The following is a 16,270-nucleotide window of genomic DNA, read 5'->3' on the forward strand; positions in this document are numbered from 1 at the left end:
GAGAAGAGAGAAGCATGAGAGTTATTAGTCACTATTTTAATAAATTCCTTTCTCTTCAATGAGAATTTTTCTTTTGGGACAAAGGTTTCTATTCGTGAGCCGTGAAGGGGCCCCTGCACCACAGACAGGGACATGCAATGACCAATGTGCCCCCTGCCTGGGTTGTGCACTCCTATGTGTGAGCGCAAGGGCCTCTCAAGGACAGAAAACTCTTGCCCTTTTCTTTTCATATAAACAAGAAGAGATCCAGATGATAAGATAAGCATTGTAGTTGAAAATTAAGCAATAAGAGATCCAGAGGATAACATAAGCATAGCAATTAACACTGAAATAATAAAAGGATAATAAAATGAACTTAATAGAAAATAGTGAAACAAGGCATTGTAGTTGAACAACAATCACCAATGAAGACGCCAACAGATAATAGTGGGCCTCACTGTCTTGGACTAGGAGTTTTTATCAAGGTTTTGCCTTTTGGAGCACCTTATCACTTTGTTGTTGTATTATAATTTTCTTCAATAAAGTAATAAGACCATCATTCACCCACGGAGAAGTAGGAGGGGCTGAAAGATGATATGACCAAAAGCTAACAACAAACAAGGGTTTGTAAATTTGGGCTAGAAGATGCAAAATCCGTGTTATTTTCAAGAGAATTTTCGGAATGGCATAAAATCATACAACTCAAAAATAATTTCCTTTCTCTTTTGTAAAAATCCATTAATGGGTCTTCTGAATTATAACCACACAAACACAAAAACAACATCCAACTCAAATATATTGTTATTGGAAGGACATCTATCATAGTTATCTCCAAGTGATAAGAGAAAAATCGAGAAGCAGTCATGAGGTGCCAAGCGTCGGCAAGGAAGTAAAAGGCATATCAAAGAGAAAAAAAATAAGAAGAAGAAACAAAGTGATGGGTTCTACTTGCAGAGAGGGAAAGAGAGAATTACAGTGAAGCCGTCTTTAATGAAAGGAAAATGATGGTGGCTTGAGATGCAGTTATGAGGGAAGTAGAGAACCTCGACAAGAAACCTTAGCGTTTCAACGACGATGATGGCTTCTCCGTCTAGAAAAAATTTGCAGTTCAGGGCGGCAAGCTCAAGCTCAGTGTTTTAAAAAACACGAGTCGGTGATGGAATCGTCAGGGTCCGATTCTAATTCAGATCGGTGCACTCCCACGGGCCTTACACTAGTGTAGGGCCCACGCTACTTTTCATGGAACCTTCTCCCTAAAATATATAAGGGAAAAATAACTTTGCTTGAAGTCCCGTACCTTTCTTGGAGTATGGTAATTGATCAAGAAAAAGAAACGTGCACTGCTACTGGGATTAAGCTCTGTTTTGAAATGATTCGGATCTCAGTTAGGAAGCTAGTTTTTCAAGGTGTTAAAGTACAACAATCTTGCACTTAGATCACCATCACCCTTTATTTATTTTATTAGATTCCACGAAAAGAGTTCACTTATGCCATGTTTGTTTTACCATAAAATATGTGATAGAATCATAACTTGTATTCTATTTTTTTGTGATATGGATTTTTTTTTTTTGTACATGACCAATAAACACATCTGAAAATGATTTGTGTGAAGAAAATAATCTAGCCCTATAATGAGAATGGAGTTTTATGGGTGTTAAAAAGATCAATGATCAAGATTCAATCAATATTTTAAGAAAACAAAATCATGTCATTCTATTGCCCTTAAGCTTTACAACCCCCAAATAAAAGGAGGTGAAATAAAAAGGAAAATGTAATGTTCATGGACCATGGTGAATTTAGTAGATTCATTAATTGTATGGCAAGAAATAATGGAAATTGGGTTTATGCTCTATAGAATCATTTATCCATCTCATTGGTAAATTTTTAACCCCATAAGAGTATAGATGGTCAAAATCATGGTTAAATATTTTTTTAAGAGGCTTTGGACTTATACATAATGCTAATTTTTTTGTTAAATTTTGGCAAATAAGCCATTTATAATATGGACTTGCCTATTGCTTATGAAGAGGTGATTTGTGAACCTCTCAATATTCACTAATGTTGGTGGATCTCATTAGGACAAAAAAAAAAGCCTTCAAAATGAATGGGAATTTTTTTTTTGTTTGTTGTACTTGTTCGTATTTCCTCCCATTGTATTTGTAGTTTTAGGATTTCTCTTTTGATAAAGGGATTTTTTTATCGACATCTTCGTAACCTCTTTTTTATAACTCTCAAGCATTAAAAGGAGGCATTACGAGCCAGGGGTGGTGGCCTGTTTACAGGAAGTAGGTTGGAGCTAGGAGAGTCGGAGAGGGCTGCACAAGAAAAGGGGAAGGGGGTGGTGCAAGGTTGGAGAGAGAGAGACACACTAATGGTACCTGGGGATGGGGTTTGATTTTACATGCCCAAACTTGTCCATGGCAATTCTATCAATTTAATGATATGACTCCAAAACAGCTTGAAACCCCATTTTATTGCTTCAAAGCAATGACTTTTTGGAATATAAAGGGCAAATTAAAGAATGTTTCAAATGCCAAATGGGTTGGAAGCCTTGACATGACTGTCCAAAAAAAAAGTTGAAATCAGAGACTGGTTCGCTTGATTAATCAAGGTTGAAAAGGGATTATCTAGTGTTTGTCTGTGTGTCAACATTCACGCTCAATATAGCGAAGTAATAAAACAGTTGGTTCTAAATCGCTCGTTACAAATCTAGTCAAGTTGGGTAGATAGTGAGATGATGAATATGGGAGAGACAACGCACGCGACATTAGAATGCATTTGCCCCAGTTTTGAATTCAAAGAGTGCTTTAACTCTTCCCTTAAAAAAGACAAGTTGAACACAAAAAATGTCATATATATATTGGGAGAGGGTTCCCTGAAGACAATGTGGCCTCTACACCATGTCTGGACCAATGGAAACATTAGTAAAAGTATCAACAAGGTAGATTTTCCTCTTATGAGAGGTGGAGTGGTCATTCGCTCCCCACTATGTTTGGGTGTAGGGGATTGCCTTTTAGACTTATATATATATATATATATATAAAGATGAAGCGAGAGTAAGAAATTAATTAATTTACCAAGCTCTAACCAGATTTCGTATAGACACACACTTGTTTTTCCAAATAAAAGATGAATTTGAGCCAACTATGAAATCAAATATGAAAGCGGTAGGGGGTTATGACAAGGGTGGTGGTGGGTATGTAAGAAGCAGGTGGGGTGGGGGAGAGGGTAGCAAGGAGGGTGCTGTGAGCTAGGGGTGGTGGCAGTTTTACGGGAAGTAGGTTGGAGCCAGTGGAGTCAGAGAGATGGTTGCACTGGGAAAGGGAAAGGAGCTAGTGCAAGGTTGCAGAGAGAGAGATAGATTAATGGTAACGGGGGCTAGGGGTTTAATTTTACATTCCTATACTTGTCCATGACAATTCACTCTATTTAATGATATAATTCCAAATTAACTTAAAAATTCATTTTTACCCTTCAAATCAATGACTTTGGAATAAAATAAAGGGGAAACAAAATAAGGTTTTAAATTTCAAATACATCAATAGAGGTGTCATTATGACACTCACATAAATAAAACATAAAAAGTAATAAAAAACATTGGATATTCCCATCGAGGGATAGGTTTTTTTTTTTTTTTTTTTTTTCGTGCAACTTTTTACTTTATATAATTAAGGAAAATGAATGCTATCTGGTTGTGCACCCCTACACTTAGACAAAGGGTAGTGAAATGATACCCTCACCCCTGTGAAACCCAAAAATCCCCCATTTTAAACGCTATTTCCTCTCATCCATATGTTAATAAGTTTGTTTCATGTACAACTTGGTTTGCACTTGCTTATTCACTCTTCTAAGCATTGTACATCTCTCTCTCTCTCTCTTGGGTTGTTGGATGTATTAGTCAGCAATCATGTAGTTAACTTCTAGTGCATATTGGAGAATTTCATCACACATCCATTGTAAAACATATCATGTTGAATTAAAATGTCATGGTCACGTAGATCCCAAAGTTTTACTTGTTAAGTTTCAATGTAATCGTGATTGACAATGTAACGAATCAAAACATAAGAAAAATAAGGAAGGTTAAGTAATGAATGAAATGGTAAATGATTGAATTTGAATATAAATTTTGACATTCAACTACTAGATTTTTTTTCTTTTTTTTAGGTAGAAATTAATTTAGTTAATTCTTTCAATAACACATCAAATTTACCGTAAAAGTATAAAACAATGAATACTTTGGAATACTTTCATTACCGCTCACATATAACGCCAAAAATTTGGCCGGATGCATCCACTTCCGGCGAGATTAAGCCCAGAGGTCCGACACATCCACTTCTAGCTGTTCCTCTCGTAGTGCTTGGCCGAGAGAGAAGTCCTCCGAAGTCCGAAGTCCGAAGTCCGAAGTCCGAAGTACTAGCTTCAAACCGATCATGGCATTTGCCAAAGATTTAAATTCAAAGTTCAAACCGCCTTTCCATTTGCTGAAGATTTGAAAAGCACACTGTTCATCTTACGACGGCCAGTTCGCTCACTCTCTCCACTAGCGAGATCGGACAGCGTTCAAGGGAGGAAGCAAAGCGTGGGGCGAGAGAGAGAGAGGCAGAGGCAGAGGCAGAGGCGAGGGCGAGAGAGAGACAACGCATCTACCAAGCAGCGGTAACGTGATGAACCCACCGCGAGCCATCCCCTTTCTCTCCGGCGACGAAAACGGGTATTCTTTTTCTCCGATTTCATTTTTTTCTTGTTTTCTGTTTCTTTAAATTTGAACTGAGGGAGAGAAGCAGAGAGAAGGGGGGACAGTGTTGGGGAGAAAGAGGTGCAGAGAGAGTGACGGGATGAGAGAAATAGAGAGAAAAGTTTTCTATGAAATCACCGAGGTGACGAGATCCACCGCCCTGGCTGAACCCATCCCCTTTTCCACTGTATGAAAAACTGATCTTCTTGCCTTCCTGAGCCACCGCTCTTGTTCGATTTAGGTATTTTTTTTTTTCTAATTCTCGATTTATATTGGTATTGAATTTCATCAGAGAATCCCTGAATTCTTAACCTGCGGCTACCCTGTTTTAGTTCTAATTTCCAGTCTGATTTCATAATCCATCTGAATTGATTCTACACATCTGATTAGAGCAAGACTTTGGGGCATTCAAGGCCTCCCCAAGTGAAATCACCGAGGTGACGAGATCCACCGCCCTGGCTGAACCCATCCCCTTTTTCCACTGTATGAAAACTGATCTTCTTGCCTTCCTGAGCCACCGCTCTTGTTCGATTTAGTTATTTTTTTTCTTCTAATTCTCGATTTATGTTGGTATTGAATTTCATCAGAGAATCCCTGAATTCTTATCCTGCGGCTACCCTGTTTTAGTTCTATTTTCCAGCCTGATTTCATAATCCATCTGAGTTGATTCTACACATCAGATAAGAGCAAGACTTTGGGCATTCAAGGCCTCCCCAAGAGAGATCTTCGACCATGGTTTGAAGAGGATCTGACTCTGATCTGTTGCTATTAAAAATCAGTTTATATAGCTTGCCATGGACTGGTTTTTTTTTTTTTTTTTTGAGCTTTTACCGTTCTTTGTTGGTATACTTTGTAGTTTTTATTTGTTGAACCTTGCTTAAAGAAGATGTGGGAGTACGCTAACAAGTCTGGCATGAATTATGGGAATATTATGTTGATAATTAGTTGATAGAGTCAGTAGGAAAAACAAGGGGAGATCGATTCCCTTGGATTGTAAGGGATTGATTCAGGAGAGTCACTATGGTTGGTGTGAATATTCTGATTGAATGGCATGAGTGTTGGGAATAGTGGGGCACAGGGAAGAGTCAGGTTCGTTGGGGTCAAAAGGCCTCTGATTAAGCTCCTCCTCAAAAGGTACACACACTAGCTTTATATTCAGCCAAGTCTCCTGGAGTGGAGTTGGGTTGATTTGCTTTTAGACCTTAATACTGTTGTACATGATGATGACTCCTATTTCCTTTCAATCCCTACTATTTCTAATTAGTACGCTTAGGTTTGCATTCATATATTTATTATACTGGGTACTACTAGCTACTGGGCTACAGTTTAATATTCCAGGTTTGCTTTCATTGTGTGTGTTTCTGTGTATTCCATAGTTGATGATGGAAACATGGATGGGAAGGAGGAGCCCAAAAGGCAGAAGCAGTCTGAAACTATCTGTATTGATATTTCTAGGCAAAGTCCATTGGTCTGTAACCCTTTGGAAACTCTTGTTCTCTCTTGTGGCCACCTAAACTTTTTGCATTGATTTTACCACAAGCTTTTACTGCCTGGCAGTGGCTCTTTGCCTGTGTGACCTGACCAACAGTCACCCCCACCAAAAAAAAAAAAAAACCTACTCTACCCATTTCAAGTTTCACCATCCCTATCTCAACATATTATTTATGAAAAATAGAAAATACCCTGCCTGCTTGCATGTCTTTATGCCCAGACACATGCAGGTGTGAAAAAACCATGCTGCCCCTGCTGAAATGCCTTTGCACGATCTCCCATCAACCTGCATGCTGGCTCTATGGCCACACAAGCTGTCAGGGTTCCCTTGCCCTCAGAAAAAAATAAACTTTGACCGGGTACAAGTTTCATTGTCGAGAGGGAAAGAGCCCGGACCACCAGTTAAGGCCTCTAAATGATTGCTTAGTGATATAGGAGGTAGGGGTGCACAGACAACCAAAAAATTGCCTAGAAGCAGCTACCCTTGATAGAATGTGTAAACAGCTTGCTGATTTGGCGTTCTTGCAAGCGATTTTTCAAAAACATGGGATGTAAAAAATGCATCAGTAGGGGAGTCAAAATTTCAGTCTTGGTATTAGGTTTCGGTTACAAATTGACACCCTTAATTGAAACCTGCAACCGAAACATACTAGTTTTCAGTCAAAATTTGCAATATTATGAAATATTTTGGTTTCAAGCCAGGTTTTAAAACTTGGTTGTGAACTATTGCTCATATAGTTTCCACTTATTAGTTTATGATTACAACAACAAGAACAACAAAATTTTTTAAACCAAATCAACAGGTACACTACGAGTTTGAGCTTATGGGTGAGACATTATTCCTCACTTTAAATCTCATAGACAGATTCTTAGCATAGCAAACAGTGGTGAGGAAGAAGCTCCAATTAGTTGGAGTGACAACCATGTAATGTAGGACTAGATTTGACAAGCAAACTAGACCCAAAACGGCAGGAAAGTTAAACTAAAGAACAACCAATAACTACCCAACAGTGAACAGTAATAACAGTCCAATAATAATCTGTCAACAGTCCTTAAAGCAACCAGAATTATTAGATCCAGAATTGGGTTTCAACAGTCTACAAACCATAACAGAACAGTAACAACTTCAGCAGTTGATCGATTTCAGACCACCAGTATCCATTAAGACAGAACAATAATAAATCAAATAAACATAACCAGAACTTTAGAAGACCCTCAGAGATTCAGATTAGCAGCAATAAGGATCCACAACCTTAAGACAACAGCATAAAATCAATCACAGCAATCGATCTCAATTCTGGACACAGCAGGTCACTAAAAGACAAGAAAAGGGTGATTTCAAATATGTCACAACTGGAAGAACAGAATCATCCAGAATTAGGGTCAAACCTTACTGGTATAGGGAGGAACAGTCGACCAAAAAACTGGGTCAATCGGACAATCAAATCTGGTTCTTCCAGTAGGGCCGATTGCTCTGTTTTGCACAAAATTTTTGGGCAGAAACAGATTGGAACATATGATCTGCAACAATATTAATCCTTTGATAATAGATCAGAATATAAAGAGAATAATAGAGCTTTAAGAAGACCTCCCTCGTATTGCTTACCTTATCGCCTTGATAACCTTGGTCAAATCATTCTCTCTTTATCATAGGCTGCGTTTGGTAATGTTTCTGTTCTGAGAATGATGGCCCATCCATTCTCCTGGGTGTTCTAATGCTTTACTCACATTTCTAATTTTTCTTTGCCTATACTTCCCTTATCTGACAATCGAAAGAAACTTCCCTTACCCCAAATATATAGTTATTTTCCCCCTTTACTACCTTGTATACTATTTATCAGGCAAAATTTCTTATTTCCCCCTAAGTTATTTTTACATTTAGAAGCATTCTTATTCTCCGCTCAATTATTTCTATATTTAGAAGCAGTCCACTGTACCTTCGGTAGACCATTTGTACACAATTAACGCCCTTGAATTTTTTTAGATACCCGGATTATCCCTGAAATTGGATCCTTCCCACCCTGTCGACAATTTGGCATGAGACACTGCTTTTGAAGCCATGAAACCACCAGCAGAGAGAGAGAGAGAGATCAATTCCCTCCTTTACTCCAATCTACCTGACTTGATTGTGATTATCTGCTTTCATGATGAAATCCACGTTGTTGCCAGTCTAATTTCTATTTCAGGGATTTCGGTGGTTGCTGCTTGACTGAACCACCTGAGCCCTCTCCCTTGATTCTCAAACAAAGCCACTGGTGGGTGGTGCCAGCCCCAAAGATGAAATTGGCTTCCTAGCTCTTCTTCCTCATGGTTGTGCTTGTTGAATACCCTGCAAGCATGATGCAGCAGCCATAGCTACTGCCATTGCATCTCCTGGACCTGGCTAGGGTTTTCAATCCTCTTCTGGTAGTTCAATGGTGCATCAACCCCATCGCTATTTCATTCCTTTTTCTTCCCCCTTTTTTGTGATTGTATGAACTATAACAAGGAGAAACATTTTTTTGCTTTACTGGTGGTTCGAGCTTTGTGGTTCAACGAACTATATTTAGAAGATACATTTTTCTTTTGGTAGTTGAACAAACTGCAACAAAGAAGCCAAGAAGTAGGTGGGATTATTGCTCATGGATATAGGTGTAGGCTAGGCAGAATAATAAATTCTCCCATTTATTACCACTTTTTCCTTACACCAAGAATACCCTCGTCTATTATTCCTACAATACTGAGAATACCCTTACATGTTGAAGAAAAGAATGCCCTTCAATGCTATCTTATAAGACCAATAGGACAATACCACCCTTATCCATAGGTAATACCAAGTATAACTAATCCAGTTGAAGACCAGCTTGTGACCGGATTGCAGGAATGGAATAAAACCAGATTTCAAGACAAAACCAATAACAGAATAAAGAAAAGTTTGATCTAGGTAAAAGTCTGGTCGAAGATCTGTTTCAGATAGATGAATGATCCTGTAAATTTGGATCAGAATTTGACGGCCAGATTATCAATTATGAAGAAATCCTGTTGGTACTAGGATTCTAGTTCGGAAAACCAGAATAGTGGAATTTTATGGCAGGATTTAAGGATAAAAACCAGAGTTCAGTTAGGCAATAACAGTGATTTAAGCGATGATAAAATCCAGAGTGGCAACCAAAAGAATAGAGCAGAATTTCAGAAACTAACCTTGTAATCAATGCAGAAGAAGAGAAGAGAAGAGAAGAGAAGAGAATAGGATAAGATAACAATTGATAAGAGCAGATCAGGATAAGTAGAAAGAAATCATGTATGGGATAACAATCCTGTATCCAAGCTCAACAGCTCCAAAAATCTCTTGAAAAAAATAACTCACTCTTTACTCAAATCATTTTTTGATTGATGAGGGGGGTGTAATACTGTTGTAATAATGGGTTTTAGGGATGCTTTAGAGTCCAAATAGGCCCTTAAGTCCTCTAGGGTCTTATTGGTCTGTGTAATATCCTAGAACATTCTCTCTGTCATTATAAATAAAGAGGGGCTAGTTTCTATGACACAAGCTCAATTCCCCAAATCAACATGGTATCAAAGCTAGAATCATCTTTGGGATTCTAATCCTAATGCCTTGAAAAAAAGGAAACCTAAATTCTTTTTTCCCTCTTCTCTCTTCTCTATCAAACCCTAGCCTTCGTCGCTCCACTCACACTTCTTGCCCACCGCCAGTGCTAGCGCCAAAGCCAATGCCCTCCATTGCCGATAGCACTGGTGCCTCTCACCACCACTGCCGCCCACACCAGCACCTTCCACTGCCAACGCTTCTCACCTTTCTTCTTTCCCTTGGTGGTTGAATGTGATCTTTCTTCCCAAGGGTTGATGACTTTTTTTTTATTTTTTAAAAGATGATCTGTACTAGGAATCTGTTTTCTTTTTCCTTCTGAAGGGGCAAAAGGGTAGGGAGAGGAGTGGGTGAGGGGGTGGTGGGGAGGGAGGAGGGGTACTAGCCTAGTAGGTAGGGAGAGGGAAAGGGAAGGGGGTAAGGTAGGAGTGGTAGGACAGAGGGTGTTTTGGAGGATGTCTTTTATATGTGCTTGCAGACTTGATCACAATGAGGTAATCTCAAAATTAAAAGCCTCACTTGTCTCTGTATGAATTATTACAACTTTTCATATTGTTAACAATTTGGAAATTAAAAACATATATTGAAAATTAATATATCAAAGAAACAAAGCTCATTACTAATGTAGAAAAACTTAATTATTGGATACTTTTTCGCTAACACTGACCCTTATTTTATTCCTGCAGATAATAAGGTTGGCCAATCATTTATTCCATACATGATTGCAAAGGTGATATTGCCTCTTAACTATCTATGATTTTTGTATCAAATTCAATCTTGATTCTTTTTCTATCTGGAGCAAAAATGGAGCAAAAAAAGATGTTAAAATACACTAATTGCCCCTTAAAAAAAAAACAGCATTGGGAATTTTTCTTTGCACATTCTTGTTAAGTTTCAGGTATCTTTTCATTATTAAGGTTAACTTATAGACATGAAGAGTTTTTCTTGGGGGTTTTAGTCATTAAAATCCTTATTGTCATGCTACAATGCCATTCATGTTCCTCTTTATCTGCATTTGCAAATTCTTGATGGCATCTAGGTGTCCATCAACAATGTTCATGTTAAGTATATCGATGAGCATATTAGCATGGTACTTTAGTAAATCTTTTTCAATGTTGCTGTAATTTGCTTTTTTTTTTTTCTTTCTTTCAGATCTTTAGATGTTCCTTCTGCATTTTCATTTTCTTTTTTATTGTGTTGACTTGTTTTTGGCTTTTCTGGCTATAATTGGTCACAATGGTTATTGTTCAAGCAAATATGATATGTTAATACTAGTAGGCTGATAAATATAAAGCTAAATTTAATTTAATCTTCTAAGCACCTAATGATTTGTTGTTCTATTTTAGTTTAAACTTGAAAGAATTCCATGTGAGACTTTTAGATTATTATTACTTTTCTTTTTTTACTATGCTTTATTGTGTTTTTGACTTTTGATTGACATTCCCCCCAATTATATAGTTTGTTTGATATTTTACCACTTCATGACTAGTTGGTTGTGCAGGTGATTAAAGGCTTATTTTGGGCATATTGATTTTGGTTCGATAGTATAAGTACTGACCAAAGCAACAACACAAGAAACCCACAATCGAAGTGGATGATAGAGTAAAAACCCAAGACTTAAAACAGGTATATATTGTGGAATTAACATAAGCACTAATAAAGTAATAAAATTGAGCAAGATACTCAAACCGAGGGCTGAAGACAAAGAATCAAGGTAATTTTGCACCACTAGTCACTAAGTTTAGAAGGACCTCTTACTTCCATTGAGCAGACCTTTATTGGTATAATATTGAACCCCAAAATATGAGACCAAAGGGCTCGATAGAGAGCACCAAATTCTAGAATCAATAACAACAAAACTGGGCAGAAAAACAGAGTATCAGTTCAACAAAAATGCAGAAACTTTAGAGCAGTAGACTATGTGGATAGGATCCTCCAAAATAGGGATCGAGTAGTCATCTCCGATGGTAAAATCAGTCCACAAAAAATTGACAAGGATTAGGTAGCCAGATAGAATAATATGTGGCAAAAAACTTCAACCTTTAGAAAATCTTCTATAACATGGTACATTCTTCATATAGGCTAGATTCCAAATTCAGTCTTCATTCTTCATATAGGCTAGATTCCAATGAACCAGCAAGGGAGAAGAAAAGAGACCTTAGTTTATCTTCCTTGTATGCTTAACTAGGGCGGTAGAGGAAGGTAGGCAACATGAGGATTGTTACAACTAGAATTGACACTAGCCCTTGAAGGACTTAAAAACTTCAAAGTAGGAGAAAGAGAAAGGAGGGGAGGCTAACTGAGATTGCTAGAGACTCAGCTACCGTATCTAACACAATCTCCTCCAAAATCACCCCTTCTTCTTCCTTCCTCTCCTGTTTCTCTCCTCTCCTATGTTCGGCACAAGGGAAATGAGGAATCATTCCTCATTTCCCAAATTATAACTTAAGTTGGCCCTTGGGGTCCGTTTGGTTTGGGCCTCTTTTGAACCAATCGGGTTAAAATGAGTTTCGGGGCACAAGGACCCACACATTTAGGTCCATAAAGTGTTCACATCAAGAGAAGGGTGTGGAGAATGATTTGGGATCATTCGAAACCATTTACGATGCGAGTGGCGAGACTCGTAGGCATCGAAACCCCGACAACAGCCAATGGACCCACCGAAAATAGGCACCGGATTCATGCCCAAGCTGCTTCCGGTGGCTTGTTTCTAGTGGTCAAGATAGCCTGTTGTCCTATGGTTGGTCTCGCACGGTGGTTGCCCTTGGATATTCCCAAGGCTTTTCGGCAATTATAATGCGTGTCAGAAATCAAGTGTGGGGAGTCAGGTCACTTACCATCTAGGATCAGAAGGTATGGATCTCCTCCAGTTAGATAGGCATGAAATGTACGAACATGTGGGGTCATCTCTACCCCTTCGGCAATGTGCAGCCGCGAGCCAAAACCCGATCGTATTTCCAATCTCCGATCCGAGGCCTGTCACAACAGTTCAAATTTGACTGGATTAAGGCACATGTGTAACAGAACTAATCAACTATACGCCCAATTTAAACCGACTCATTGTAGTCCAACCGAGTCCGACCCCCTTTATTAATAACAACAATAATCTCATATCATTTCTCTTCTTTATGAATGATTTGTGTCACCTTTATTAATACCCTATATTTATTTATGTTTGGTTGCAGCCTCTGCTTGTAGAGTAGGCACCAAGTTTGTGGTATAGGGATCAACTGATCATGTCACATGCATTCCCCCCCTCCCCTCGTGTGTGTGAGTAAAGTCCCCTTGGGCAGTTCTTTCGGATGTAAAAATAACATAAAAAAAGGGGGTAATTATTTCAAGCATTTCTTTTATAAGTATGAAAATTTCACTTCTCTCCCTATAAATTCCCCTTGCAACCAAACATGATAAAACAGAGGCAAAGTACGTGGAGTAATGAATGAGATTTTGTGTGAGCATGAATAATTTTAAGGAGATTAATTTACTGCAATTTTTTTTTTCAACAATGTATAGGGGTATTCTAAATTAAATAAATTAAGCTTTCATGTTCATTATGATAATAATAATATATTATTTTCATGTACAATTGGTTGGTACCAAATCTGGCCTGGAGTGTTAGATTTTGTCTACTACCTTTCATCTTGCAAACAAAAGTGCCTCCCTCTACTTCTCCTAACTAGTTAACTACTACATATAATAAAAAAAAAGAAAAAGAAGGATTAACTATTAAAAAACAAAATTGAATAAATAAATAAAGAAATTAGACCGCACATAAGCTTACTGTTGTGGGAGTGGGACTGTGCATGTGTATAATTGGTATTAGGGTAAGAGATCGATTGGTCGTGTGTCGTCTGCTCCAGCATAAAGGCTAATGAGAGCATACATAGGGATATCAACAAGTTTGATACTTTTTAGTTCAAATGAGCGGGATGGTGATGTTCTGCATCCCTATGTATGGATAGAATGGCCACGCGGTTAAGTGGCTTTCTTTTTCCCTGTTTTTCGTCATTAGGGATAATGTTCTCTGATCGGGACCATACATCGCCTCCTTGTGTCTATCTCTCTCATATCTTATGAAATGACATCTCTTTTCCAACTAGAGAAGGGCGAGAGATGGACACATGAAGGCACCATAGGCCCCCATCTATTTTTATTATTATGGGAGACGATTCCCAGCATTGCCAGTGTGGAATGATATCATGCACATGGGGCCACATGGTCTAGGAATGAGAGAAAAGTGTATCTAAGAAAAAAAAAACTATGCAAAATACATATGAACATTATATGCATAGGAAACTTTTTCTCCGTTATTTCTCGTAAGGAAAGCGTTATGCACACAAACAATGTGTGGAACACTTTTGCATGATTACCCACTCTTCTGTCTCCTGAACACAATTGGGGCATCTCCCTATATGAAGATTTGGCTTGAGGCTTTCTCCTTCGCCCGAATGAGTACATGGGCATCGAGGAAACCCTTGCCCTTTATTGTATTAGATAATAAGATAGCCCTAGAGAAGGAAGAATCCTCCCAGGCTCTTCCTTATATGCTAGCTGTGTTTGGTAGCCAAGAAAAGAAAAAAAGTACAAAAAAAGAAAGGGTGATTTACATCAACCTCCCCTCGTTTGCCTATATTACGTCTTCCCCCCTTAAATTCCATTTATTACATTTAAATCCAAAATTTTAACATAGCAAGAGAGGTGTTAGATTCAGAATACAAAAAGACATATTTACCCTCCTCCTCCTCCTCCTCCTCCATAATTGTTCTACAGTAGCTAATACTACCAAATTCGTTTGTTTTTTCTTCCATAATTGTACTATAGTAGCCAAGACTACCAAATTCGGAGATTGCACAGAACGCAACCAATCGACTCGTGGCAAGCCTATCTACAACTAACTTGGTAACGATCATTTGGGCCGAAACCATCAAATCGATCCAACACTGAATCCAACTTATGCTCAGCAATTTCAACAGATGTGCCCAAGAAATGTAGACCCAAGAGTTGCCATGAACATGGATCCTACGACTCCTAGAACTTTTGACAATGCCTACTTCAAGAACCTCCAGAGAGGGATGGGGTTGTTTACCTCTGATCAAGTATTGTTTACAGATTCAAGATCAAGGAACGTTATCAATTTCTTTGCATCAAACAACACAGCTTTCCAAGAGTTCTTTGTTACTGTCATCACCAACCTCGGAAGGGTTGGTGTTAAGACCGGAAGTTTAACACAGTGAAAATCGCCGTGATTGCAGTGCTGTGAATTAGAGGAGAGGTTGTTAACACATGATGAGCTACTGTAGATTTTAACTCTTCTATTATCTCGTCATTTTCTTCAACGAGTTCATTGATCTGCATTTCTCCAGTAGAGCGAGAACGGGGTGTTTTAGAACGAAGGTGTGCCTTGTGTTCCAATTGGGCTTCTCATTATGTGGGAGGGAAAGGAGAGTACGAAGAAAAGAAATGAAGTGGGTTGAACAAGGTTTTGGAATGCAAACCAAAGATTATGGTTGATGAGAAAGCGAATGATCATCAGCCTTCATCAAAAGTAGGATGGAGAACAAACAAATAGACAGTAGTCCTTGGATGTGTTTCTTTGTGATTCCAGATCTTGGTTCGAAGACGACTCTGTTAGCAATATCAGAATTTGATGGCAGTGGCGGTGGTAGTTGTTCATAGATAGAGGGATTGAAATCGCTACCCAATTCAGGAATTACTAGTCTAGGGTCAGATTGATCTGCCGGTTGATGATTCAAGATCTTAGAAGGAGGAGGAGAAGGAGGAGGAGGGTAAATATGTCTTTTTGTAATCTCAAACTAACACCTCTCTTATTGTGTTAAAATTTTGAATTTAAATGTCATAAACAAAATTTGATGGGGGATATAGGCAAATGCGAAGGGATGTTGATGTAAATGACCAAAAAAGAAAATTGTACTTTTTTCTTGGGTTAAGAATTTCTCTTTGGCTATGTTTGGTAGCCAAGAGAAGAAAAGAAAAGAAAAAAGAATCTAGAAAAGAAAAGAGAAGAAAAGAAAAGAAATGGTGAGAAAATAAAAAGAATATGTATGTTTGGTTACCAAGAGAAGAAAAGAAAAAATTCAAAAAAATTGAATTTTAAGAGAGAGATAGACACATGGGAAATCATTGTGTAATCATTCATTTTTTGTCTTATTATGTTTTCATATTTTCTCATGTTTTCTTGTGTTTTTTACAAGAACATTTTTGGAGGAGTAAAAGAAAATTTCACAATTATCAAGGGGAATTTTGAATTTGAAAAGGGGAATCTTCTTTTGGGTGAAGACATACCAAGTGCAAAGAAAAATTATTAACCCAAGGAAAAAGTGTAATTTTTTCTTTACTTTTTTTTTTTTTCTTCTATTGGCTACCAAACATAGCCTTTGTGCTTGGCATGTCGATCCAAGAGAAAATTCAGTTTTTGAATTTCAAAATTCCCCTTGGAAGTTGTGAAGTTTTCTTTTATT

At 38.1% G+C, this 16,270-nt stretch overlaps 1 long non-coding RNA gene across 1 annotated transcript; it reads left to right on the plus strand.

Moving 5' to 3' along the window:
- Positions 1 to 4,267: 4,267 nt before the first annotated feature.
- Positions 4,268 to 15,170, plus strand: LOC122067516. The gene is made up of 3 exons (XR_006136758.1): positions 4,268 to 4,690; positions 10,478 to 10,521; positions 14,613 to 15,170. It is a non-coding gene; the product is annotated as an uncharacterized LOC122067516 (long non-coding RNA).
- Positions 15,171 to 16,270: the final 1,100 nt, after the last annotated feature.

This window comes from Macadamia integrifolia, unplaced genomic scaffold (assembly GCF_013358625.1).
Source record: "Macadamia integrifolia cultivar HAES 741 unplaced genomic scaffold, SCU_Mint_v3 scaffold2953, whole genome shotgun sequence".
In the NCBI taxonomy this organism is placed as follows: Eukaryota; Viridiplantae; Streptophyta; class Magnoliopsida; order Proteales; family Proteaceae; genus Macadamia; species Macadamia integrifolia.